At 41.5% G+C, this 10,325-nt stretch overlaps 1 non-coding gene across 1 annotated transcript; it reads right to left on the bottom strand.

Annotated features, from left to right (window-relative positions):
* Nucleotides 1-4,412: 4,412 nt before the first annotated feature.
* Nucleotides 4,413-4,624, bottom strand: LOC143862794 (small nucleolar RNA U3). Its single transcript, XR_013240502.1, has one exon. It is a non-coding gene; the product is annotated as a small nucleolar RNA U3 (small nucleolar RNA).
* Nucleotides 4,625-10,325: the final 5,701 nt, after the last annotated feature.

Here is a 10,325-nt window from a genome sequence, read left to right as displayed (position 1 = left end):
GTACGCATCCCTCGCCCTAGCGTCAGCCTAGAACATGGATCGGAAGGTCACATCTGTCTCTAACTCCATCGAGAAAAAGAAGTTTGGGTCTTCCGATCGTTTCTTTTGCAGATGGTTGGCCACTAAGACTCCTTCTTGCCCCAAATTGTTCTTCCTTTTTGCTCTCAAATGGGCAATAACTTGATTTGTTGAGAGCCCACCTGTTACTCCATCGTGGGTCGAATTAATGGCCTTTGCGATCTTAGATTTAGGCATTTGTGTCTCATTGAGACAATCTATCAAAGCCTTAGTACCTTCACTCTTATGAAATCGGTTATGGGAACGAAGCATTTTGGTTTTCAGTGGGGAGGTCAGCTCATGAGAATGGATGTCTTCAAAAGTTTTCACTATCCACTTCTCATCTCTATGTTTGATGATCATCCTAGCTTTACAATTTAGTCGCACAATGCGACGCTCCCTTATTTCCTTGCCATTATCTATCTTGCCCTTATCCCTTTCCCTTTTCAGCCCCTCTCTGTCACATACAAACGCCCTTGATATGACCTCATTTGTCTTCATCGAAGAGGATGTACTGGACTTCCGTATCCCAAAGCCAGTGGCCAGTCCATAAGCATTGTAAAAATGATAGGCAGATTCCCATCTATCAAACGCCTGTCCCACAAAAGGCGTATTCACAACACCCTTCTCACCATCAACCTTTTTGGGTGTACTAAATGTACCACTGCCAACCTCATCTATGTCATTCACATCTGTCTCTGCCCATTCAAGATGATCTTCATCCAGATTTACACCACCATCAACCATAAGTAAACCATGAGCATCAACTTCTTCAATAGCTAGGCCGCATACTTGCGACAAAGCATCGTCAACCAAACCACATGGTCTGCCATCACCTCGCTCAATAGGTACCCCACTTGGTTGCGAAGAAATTGGATCCATTTTAGGTACCTAAAAACATGAAAATTTGAGAAATATATCATTCAAGAACAACATGAAAAACCATAAATCTATATTTAAAGAATCAAATGGAAGAACCCTAAATCCATATATCCATACAAGAATCTTTTAAAAATCATTGAAAAACCCATAACAGTTTGAAAAAATGATAAATAGGATGTTACAAATTCGAAGTACAGACTTTGAAAAGAAACAAAATCAACAAAATAAACCTCACAACAACAGATTTTGAAATGATTTCATCCTACTGCCAAATCAACAAAATAACATCACACTAATTTCATCCTAAATACGGATGTTGAAATGAACCACTTTCAACAAAACAAAATACAGATTTCTTCATTCCACAGTGGTAGAATATATTATATCAGATGCATGAAGATCTGACCATTGGATTAGTATGATGGTAGATCAGGAAGTTTTTTTTTTTATACGATCGTCATGGAAAGTGGCACACAGAAACCACTCATAGAGGGAAAAACCCATTATACTGATTTTATCCTAAATAAAACTATAACATCACACCGATTTTATGAAAATTTTCATTCCACATAAAGAAAAGATGGAGATACAAATTTCTAATATGATTTTATGAAAATTTTCTTCATTTCAAACCTGATTTTATGAAAATCAGGTTTTCATAAAAACTCAAAAAAAGATGGAAATACATCCACAAATAAGCGAAAAAAAAAACCCTCGATGGCATCAAACGACACCCTAAGAAAAAAAAAAGCCTAAAGATTAGGTATAATAAAAAAAAAGAAGGAAAAACATACCTGTGAGGTGTACAAACGTGGCGCCCTTCGTAGAAGGAGGTGGCGCCCGGAGAAGGAGGCGGCGGCGGCAAAATCGCACTAATCCTTAGATAGAAATACATCCACAAATAAGCGAAAAAATAAACCCTATATGGCATCAAACGAAACCCTAGAAAAAAAATAAACCCTTTGCAATCTGTGGAAGAAAAACAAAAACCCTAGATTAGGTATAATCTAAAAAAAAGAAAGAAGGAAAAACATACCTGTGAGGTGTACGAACGTGGCGCCCTTCGTAGAAGGAGGTGGCGCATGGAGAAGGAGGCGGCGGCGGCCCGGAGAAGGAGGCGGCAAAATCGCACCTCACCTACGTACATGTTTTGGGTTTTTCTTCTTCTTCAAAAAAAAAAAGGAAAAACCCATACCTGTGAGGTGGCGCCTGGAGAAGGAGGCGGCGGCGGCCCGGAGAAGGAGGCGGCAAAATCGCACCTCACCTACGTACGAGTTTGGGTTTTTCTTCTTCTTTGTAGAAAAGCTTATGTCGACGAACGAAGGTGGGTTTTTGTTTTTTTTTTTTGCTTCAAACGCGCGACTATTGCGTGGGCCCAATCAAAATTTTCACACTCTACCTCACCTTTTCTGCGTACGCTCAACCGTCTAATCCTTTTCCTCATATATATATATATATATATATATATATATATATATATATATATATATATATAGAGGAAACTGTTGGTGAGCTTAAGCTCACCAAACTTTTGGTGAGCTAGCTTGCCCAATCACATGGGGGCCCACTTTGTTAGGGTGATCCAAACCATTCATTTTAAAGGCCTTATGATAGATAGGGGGTGTACCAAAAATCAGCTCCATAGGATCATCCTAACCCCTTCATTTGTGGAGGACAAAAATGGGCAGATTTGTGTCTGTCCATTTTTGTCCTCCACAAATGGAGGGGTTAGGATGATCCTATGGAGCTGATTTTTGGTACACCCCCTATCTATGATAAGGCCTTTAAAATGAATGGTTTCGATCACTCCCCAAAATGTGGGACCCATGGGATTGGGCAAGCTAGCTCACCAAAAGTTTGGTGAGCTTAAGCTCACCAACAGTTTCCTCATATATATATATATATATATATATATATATGATAAATTCGCACCTGGTGTTGGATAACTCGCACCCCTTATATATATATATATATATATATATATATGAGAAAACGGTTCCTACACATATGTGTAGAGAGTTCTCTACACACTAGCTTAAAATACAGTGGGGGCCCACATTGTTTGGGTGATCCAAGCCATCCATGTTAAAGGTCCTCACATAGATAGGGTGTCTACAAAAAATCAGATTCATAGGATCATCCCAACCCTACGATTTGTGGAGGTAAAATGGATGTCTTTAAACCTTCACAAATTAGTCCATTTTTTGCCTCAACAGTTCGAATGGTTAGGATGATCCTATGGATCTGATTTTTCGTGGACACCCTATCTATGTGAGGGCCTTAAAAATGAATGGTTTGGATCACTCAAAAAATGTGGCCCCCACTGTATTTTAAGCTAGTGTGTAGATAACTTATCTACACATATGTGTAGGAACCTTTTTCTCATATGAGAAAACGTTTTCTCATATATATATATAAGGTGATGATAAATTCGCACCTGGTGTTGGATAACTCGCACTCCTTTACAGGGGTGCAAATTTATCATCACCCTATATACAATTATTATTATTATATTCCACTGCTTTTTGTTTGTCAATTTCTTTTTCTTTATATCTGGAAATGGGGTTCTCATTTTTCATTTTCAAGATTTACCTGACAATTTAGGCCATGTTTGGATCCCATGAATAATTTTTTTTCATGATGATTTTTGTTCCTCAAGTACCAAGAGACGGGTAGTGAAGGTGGGTGAAGAGGAGATTTGAGAAGGCAGGAAAGAGTAGAGTGCAGGAACCGGCTAAAAACCCGGTAAAAAGTCAATTATCTTTTGAGTAGAGGTTTTTTGTCTAAGGAAAATTTTCAAGTGTGTAGTTTTCCTTTCAGAAGTGGAGGCAATTCTCGTATTTGATGTCCCCCATTGGCAATTTTTCCTTTATATTTTGTTATATTTGCCCCCTTTTCTTCCCCATTCCACACCTTCAAGTGTAAAAGAGTACTCATAATTCATAAATACATTGGAAAGGACCGCTACGTTTGGTTGTCAGAATGTTTTTGGTTCTTGGGATTTTTGTGGAACAAAATATTTCCTAGGAGATTGGTGGGAAAAAAAACTCCCTGGAAGTACCCCGGTAAAATAAAAATCTCGTGTTTGGTTGACCGGACTATGGTGGGGAAAAAAATGCTTTATTTGGTTGCTTGAACTGTTGGGAAGAAAAAATTTCTTGTGCAAGCTTATTTTTGGTTCCCGAGATTATTTTGCTTCCTGGGAGTATTTTTTTTTTCCAAGGTTGGATTTCGTGCGGGGTTATTTTGGTTACTGGAATTATTTTGAGCCCATCAACCAAACACGGGTTTCCTTCGGAAATTCCACAAAAGTCCCAAGAGTCAAAAAAATTCCGGCAACCAAACTGATCTGCCTAAATGTTATATTTTCCCCCTTTTCTTCCCCATTCCACACCTTCAAGTGTAAACGAGTAGTAATAAATACACTGGAAGAAAAGGGGGCAAAATTCAACTAAAATGAAAAAAAAGGGTTTAATCTGTCAGACAACCATGCGACCGCCCCAACCGGTAAACCGGATGAGAACGATCCTCCATAGCTGAAGAACTCACAGGGAGATCCAAGCCGTTAATCACGCTCTGGTCACATGGTCATGATTCATCAACCAGATTTAGATGCCTGTCTCCTTAGAGCTTAAGGAAACAGAAGTACGATCCTATAGAACAGATCCTGTTCAAGTAAGGTCGTGCTTAAAATAGCCTCCCCTCATTGTTATATAGCAAATGAGAAATTTCTTCCTTTCCGATGTGGGACAAAAAGGTAACACTGGAAATATTCATGACAATCAATTTCTAATGAGAGTTCCCCAGATGACCTTTGTGAAATTGCCTAGCACACACCATGTAAAAAATCTCCAGTAAGCATGACATGGGCAAAGGCTGGAAAAGTAATAAGATGAGTTCCAAACAGAGAAATTTTTAATAGGCGAAATAATTTGGGGATGTTCTAATATTTTTCAGAAAGTACAGCGGGGCCACTTCACAGGATGATCTAAACCGTTCTTTTGTTGGGCCACAAACTTAAATAGGCTGCACTCAATAGATCATCTCATAGGATGATGATCTAAGCCATCCACCATGTAAAGGAACTGCACATTATAGATACCTCTATAGATCGGAGGGTTATGATCATCCTATTGAGATGATCTACTGGGCATGCCTTTTTTGGTTGTGGCCTAACAAAAGGACTGTTTAGATCATCCTTTGAAGTGAGCCTCCCAAGAGAGAATCTAAGTCGTTGATTTATGTAAGCCTACAAGGGACTTGACCGTCGGGCACCGTATAATTTCTCATCTTTCATAACTGGTCAATGCTTACAATGGGATCCATGTGCACATGTTTTATGTATACAGGGTGCAACTCGGATCGTGTTGGGGCCAACCCCAGCACAACCCGAGATAGCATTGCCTCAACTCTAACCTGACCCAACCTGTGACTCAGGTCGAGGCTGGTAAACCCTAACCTAACCCGTCTAACCCTTTTTTTTCCAAATCGGGTTGGGTTGATTCGGATTAACTTAGAGCCAAACTAAGAAATACCCAAAAAAAAAAAACCCCTACGAAATCACGATAAAATCAAAGGAAAGAGGTCAGGTTTGGATCAGGTCAGGTTCCAAAAGCCTCATTCCTAGCCCAACCCGAAATTAAACCAGCTCGGGTTGTCTTTTCTCAACCCAACTTTTTTCCCCTTGCATAATATGGATTCCAAACATTCATGATATGAATGTGAATGAGTCGAATTACTTATCCCTCAGTCTATTAGTGAACTATCTCTCCAGAGATTGTGAAAAATGTTCCACTAGAAATACTCTTGTTATTGCTTCGACTCATATTCCCCAAAAAGTGGATCCCGAAATGCCAACCCAACTCAAGCCAAAATCAGGTTGAAGTCGTCGGGTTCAGGTTGAGCCAACCCAAGTTGCGCTAGGGCTGGCAACGGGGCGGGTCGGGGCCGGATGTTGGGGTCCCCTACCCCTTCCCCTCTGCGGGGAATTCCCCCCTCCCCTTCCCCTCCCCTCTACGGGGAATGTGGGGAATCCCCCTCCCCTCCTCGCGGGGAATATCTAATCCCCTTCCCCTCCCCACATCCTTCGGGGACAAAATCCCCACCCCGCCCCGCCCTGCCCCAACATCACCCCCTCTTTTGTCATTGATACACTAATGCTGGGTGTCCCTAATTAACTTGATGCAATTTCAATATATAAAAATGTTATAAACTAACAATCGATAGGCTAGCTGTTAATTAAATTAGCAAGAGATTGGTATAAGGAGTTTGTCTTCTCTTCTTTATATATTGATTGAAATGCTGGGCAGCAACGAACGTCCAGATTTCACTTGTTTGCAGTGTTTTTTTACTTGAAGATTTAATAAGAGAGGGCAGATCCATATTCGGTATTTGTGTTTGGACGATGGATGGATGGACCCATTGGACCGACAATAGCTGTTGTTGGATGATGGGATTTCCGCACATTGCTAATTGGATTCGATCCAACTTCAATTTTAGATCAAGTGGTATCATAGCCTGCCACTTAGAGTACCCAACATCCAAACCCTATTTTGGATCATTAATTTTGGGAAATGTTATGAGCACTACTGTATTCTGATGATCGCACTCCTGACTTTATTAAAAGTAAGGTATGGCCCGCACCATAGGATGATCCAAACCGTCCATTAGATGGTGCACACCCTAAATAGGTTCGCCCAAAAAATCATTTCCTTAGGTTGATCCTAACCCTCCGATCTGTAGAGGTACTGAATGATCCTATCCCTCTATAGATCGGAGAGTTAGGATCAACCTATGGAAATGATTTTTGGGGCACAACCTATTTAGGGTGTGCCCCATCTAATGGATGGTTTGGATCATCGTATGGTGTGGGCCATACCATACTTTTAATAATAAAATGCAATTTATTTTGGCTACCGATGTTGGCACTACGATTTTTTGATAATTGCATACACTCACTCACTCAGCTTGTCTTTATTATTTCAACATCTGTCAAAAGGTTATTATAGTTCCCAAAATGCTTTCAGAAGCTAATTAAAAGGAAAAGACAAGCTAAGTCTATGTTTGGAGGAATCTTGTAGCCGATCCACAGAGTTTCTAGTAGTTTTCCTAAAAAAAAAAACACTTAAAAATATATAAAAAAATGGCATTGATTAACGGGGCGGGGCGGGGCGGGGACAACTCCATCCCCTTCCCCTTCCCCTTCCCCTCCCCGCACCGGGGAATTTTTAAAATCCCCTTCCCCTTACCCTTCCCCTCTCAAATCGGGGAATCCCCGCCCCAAACGAGGCGGAGCGGGGCGGATCCCCACTTTTTCGGGTGAAATTGCCAGCCCTAAGTTGCGCCGCTAGACTTACACCATCTAATGGCTGAACCATTAGACGGGAAATAACTAAAAAACCACATCATCCCAGGTATCACGACCAAGTTGCAACCCGGTTGGATTTTCCATTACCCTACATGACAAACTATCTCGAGTCAGGTCAGGTTTTTTCACATTTTTTGAAAATTTTGTTGAAGAATTAGGGCTTTTCCTCGTTTTTTGCAAGATTTTTTGAAGAATTAGCTCAATTACATTTACATGGATCCTTCTCTTAGAATCAGTAGTCTTCCTTGCGGGAAAAAGAACAAACGAGAGGGTTTGCATGGGACTAGGACCATGCCATAGATTGTGATCATTGGACCCACTCTCATCCATAAAAGCTTGCAAAATCAACGGTTTAAACTTTTCTCGGAGAAAAATCAAATGTAACTTGATGGATTAAGTGGCTAAGGTAATCCGATCAAAGTGGGGCCATCAACCATCGACTTTGCCGGTGGTTGTTGGTGGGATCAACGGTCCTGGTCATGTTTTGTGTCCCCACATTGAACGGGCTTCCCCAGCCATATGATAAAGTTTAGAGAATCAACGGTTTAGCTTTTGACTGCTTGTGGACGCCTGCCGGATGAACGGACCTGATCACGTGGCAGAAGTGGGGCCAAGAAGGTTTATATTTGCTCCTTTTTCTTACCCATTCCACCCTTTTAAATGTAAAAGAGTACACATAAATACACTCGAAGGGACGGGGTAGGTTAGAAAAAGGGGCAAATATTTTATTTACTTAGGGATACAGAAGTACGAGCCTATAGAACAGACTGCCTGTCTCCTTAGAGCACAAAGAGATCCAACCCATGAGTTCCAAACAAAGAAGTTTTTACGGTAATGATAAATTCGCACCCCTGTTACGTGAATTGGTCTCAAAAAACGTTATAGTCTGATGCGTAATTCATGTAAATGAGGTGCGAATTATCCTACAGACGGGGTGGATTTATTATTGCAACAATTTTTAGTCGACGAAATAATTTGGGGATGTTCTTCCCGCAGAGATTTTATACGGGGAGTGCGTGTAGACCTGGCAAACGGGTGGGTCGGGCCGGGTCAACCCACGGGTGATGCGGGTGCGGGTCACACGGGTCGGGTCAGGAGATGACCCGCATTTTTACGGGTCAGAATTTAGGTGGCCCGCGGGTGGGCCAGGTCAACCCGCGGGTCACCCGCAAATTCAAACAGTTGTTTATTTTGGAAAATGTTATCACTGGATTTTGATGAGGGCGGTATGGCCGGCACCGTGGGATGATCCAAACCGTCCATTAGATGGCCCATAGCCTAAATAGGTTGTGCCCCAAAAATCATTTCAATAGGTTGATCCTAACCCTCCGATCTATAGAGGTTAGGATCAAGTGATCAACCCTCTAACATTCAAATCGGAGGGTTGGGGTCAACCTATGGGATCAACCTATGGTGCTAGCCACAACCTATTTATATTCTATGGTGCCAGCCATAACCTATTTAGGCATCAAACCCTTAAAAAATAAATTAGCATGACAAAATCACCATCCTTTGCATTAGAAAAAAAAGCCATCTAACTAGATTAGCCTAACAAAATCACCACCCTTAAAAAAGCCAAGTGACTTGCGGGTGCCCGCGGGATGACCCGACCCGACCCGTGTTTTTGCGGGTTGGGTCACCCGCGGGTTAGTTTTGACGGGCCACTAAAACTCAGACCCGTGCCCGCAAATTTGCGGGTGGGTCGGGTCGACCCGCGGGCATGGGTCGCTTTTGCCAGGTCTAAGTGCGTGTGAAGTCTAGTATTTTTCAGATAGTATAGTGGGGCCAACTTCAAATGATGATCTAAACCGTTCTTTTGTTGGGCCACAAACTTAAATAAGTTGCACTCCATAGATCATCTCCATAGGATGATCTTAGCCATCCACCATGTAGAGGGACTGCACATTATAGATACCTCTATAGATCGGAGGGTCAGGATCATTCTATGGAGGTGATCTACAGGGCAAAGCCTTTTTTCGTTATAGCCAAACAAATGAACCGTTTCGATCATCCTTTAAAGTGAGCCCCACTGTACTTTCTAAAAATAATAATGAACTTCATGGGCACTAACCAGATAAATTCTCATCCTCACATACCCTCAATCCCACTTCTCGGTCTTTGACAACCCATTTACTTTCTTCTCCTCTATTGAAGATGGAATCAGAATACCACCTCTTGGGGGCGTGATAGAAATATTTTCACCATTTAATTCCGCCACCTTGATTCTGTTCTCTTTTTTTTTTTAACCAAATGCTGGGATTGAATGGAATCATGATTGGATGCTGATTCCAGTGTCTGATTTCAACAATCCAAACTGGAATGAAGTTCACCAAATGAGTGAGCAACTTAATTAAGGAGATTAGGTTATATAGTAGGGTGGACTTTATGTCCTCTACTCCTAGATTTTAAATTAGCTTCAGTATGTGATGGAGAGATAAGGGTGAGCCTAGATATGGAATGGGCCAAGTTGATGTAGGGCCCACCTTTTTTTATATATATTTTAACCTCCTCTTCTCCTAAGTTTTGGGAAATGATAAATGTGCCCCTTTCAATTACTTGGGATACCAAGCGACAGTGTATCTATGACTGCAAAGGGGCTGATGTAGTTCACATTTGAAGGAATGTACGAACCTGATTGCCACGTACAATGCAGCTGGGTGTCCTAAGTGATGAAAATTAAGGGGCGCATTTATCATTTCCCTAAGGTTTTACTCAAACCATCCCCCCATGTGTGTGATCAAATCTGAAGAGCGACCATAAGCCTGACCTATTTCCCTTTACCCCACCTCAATCATACGATCAAAGCGCCTATCAAGCCTTCTTTTAGAGTCTCTTCAAAAAAAAAAAAAACAACCATTGAGTTTTGTATTCTTTTATCCTATAAATGGGATGCCTATTGGTGTAATTGGTCGTTTGACATGGTATCATAGCTACTGCCTCACGGCGGCAGGGCCAGGAATTTACACTTTTTTGTTTGTTTGGGGGGGGGGGGGTGGGGGGGGCGCATGGCCACTAAACT

The sequence above is a fragment of the Tasmannia lanceolata genome, unplaced genomic scaffold (assembly GCF_043159265.1).
Source record: "Tasmannia lanceolata isolate RefF3 unplaced genomic scaffold, GAP_Taslan_0.1 ptg000037l, whole genome shotgun sequence".
Taxonomy (NCBI): domain Eukaryota; kingdom Viridiplantae; phylum Streptophyta; class Magnoliopsida; order Canellales; family Winteraceae; genus Tasmannia; species Tasmannia lanceolata.
This window is presented reverse-complemented; position numbering and strand designations above follow the sequence as displayed.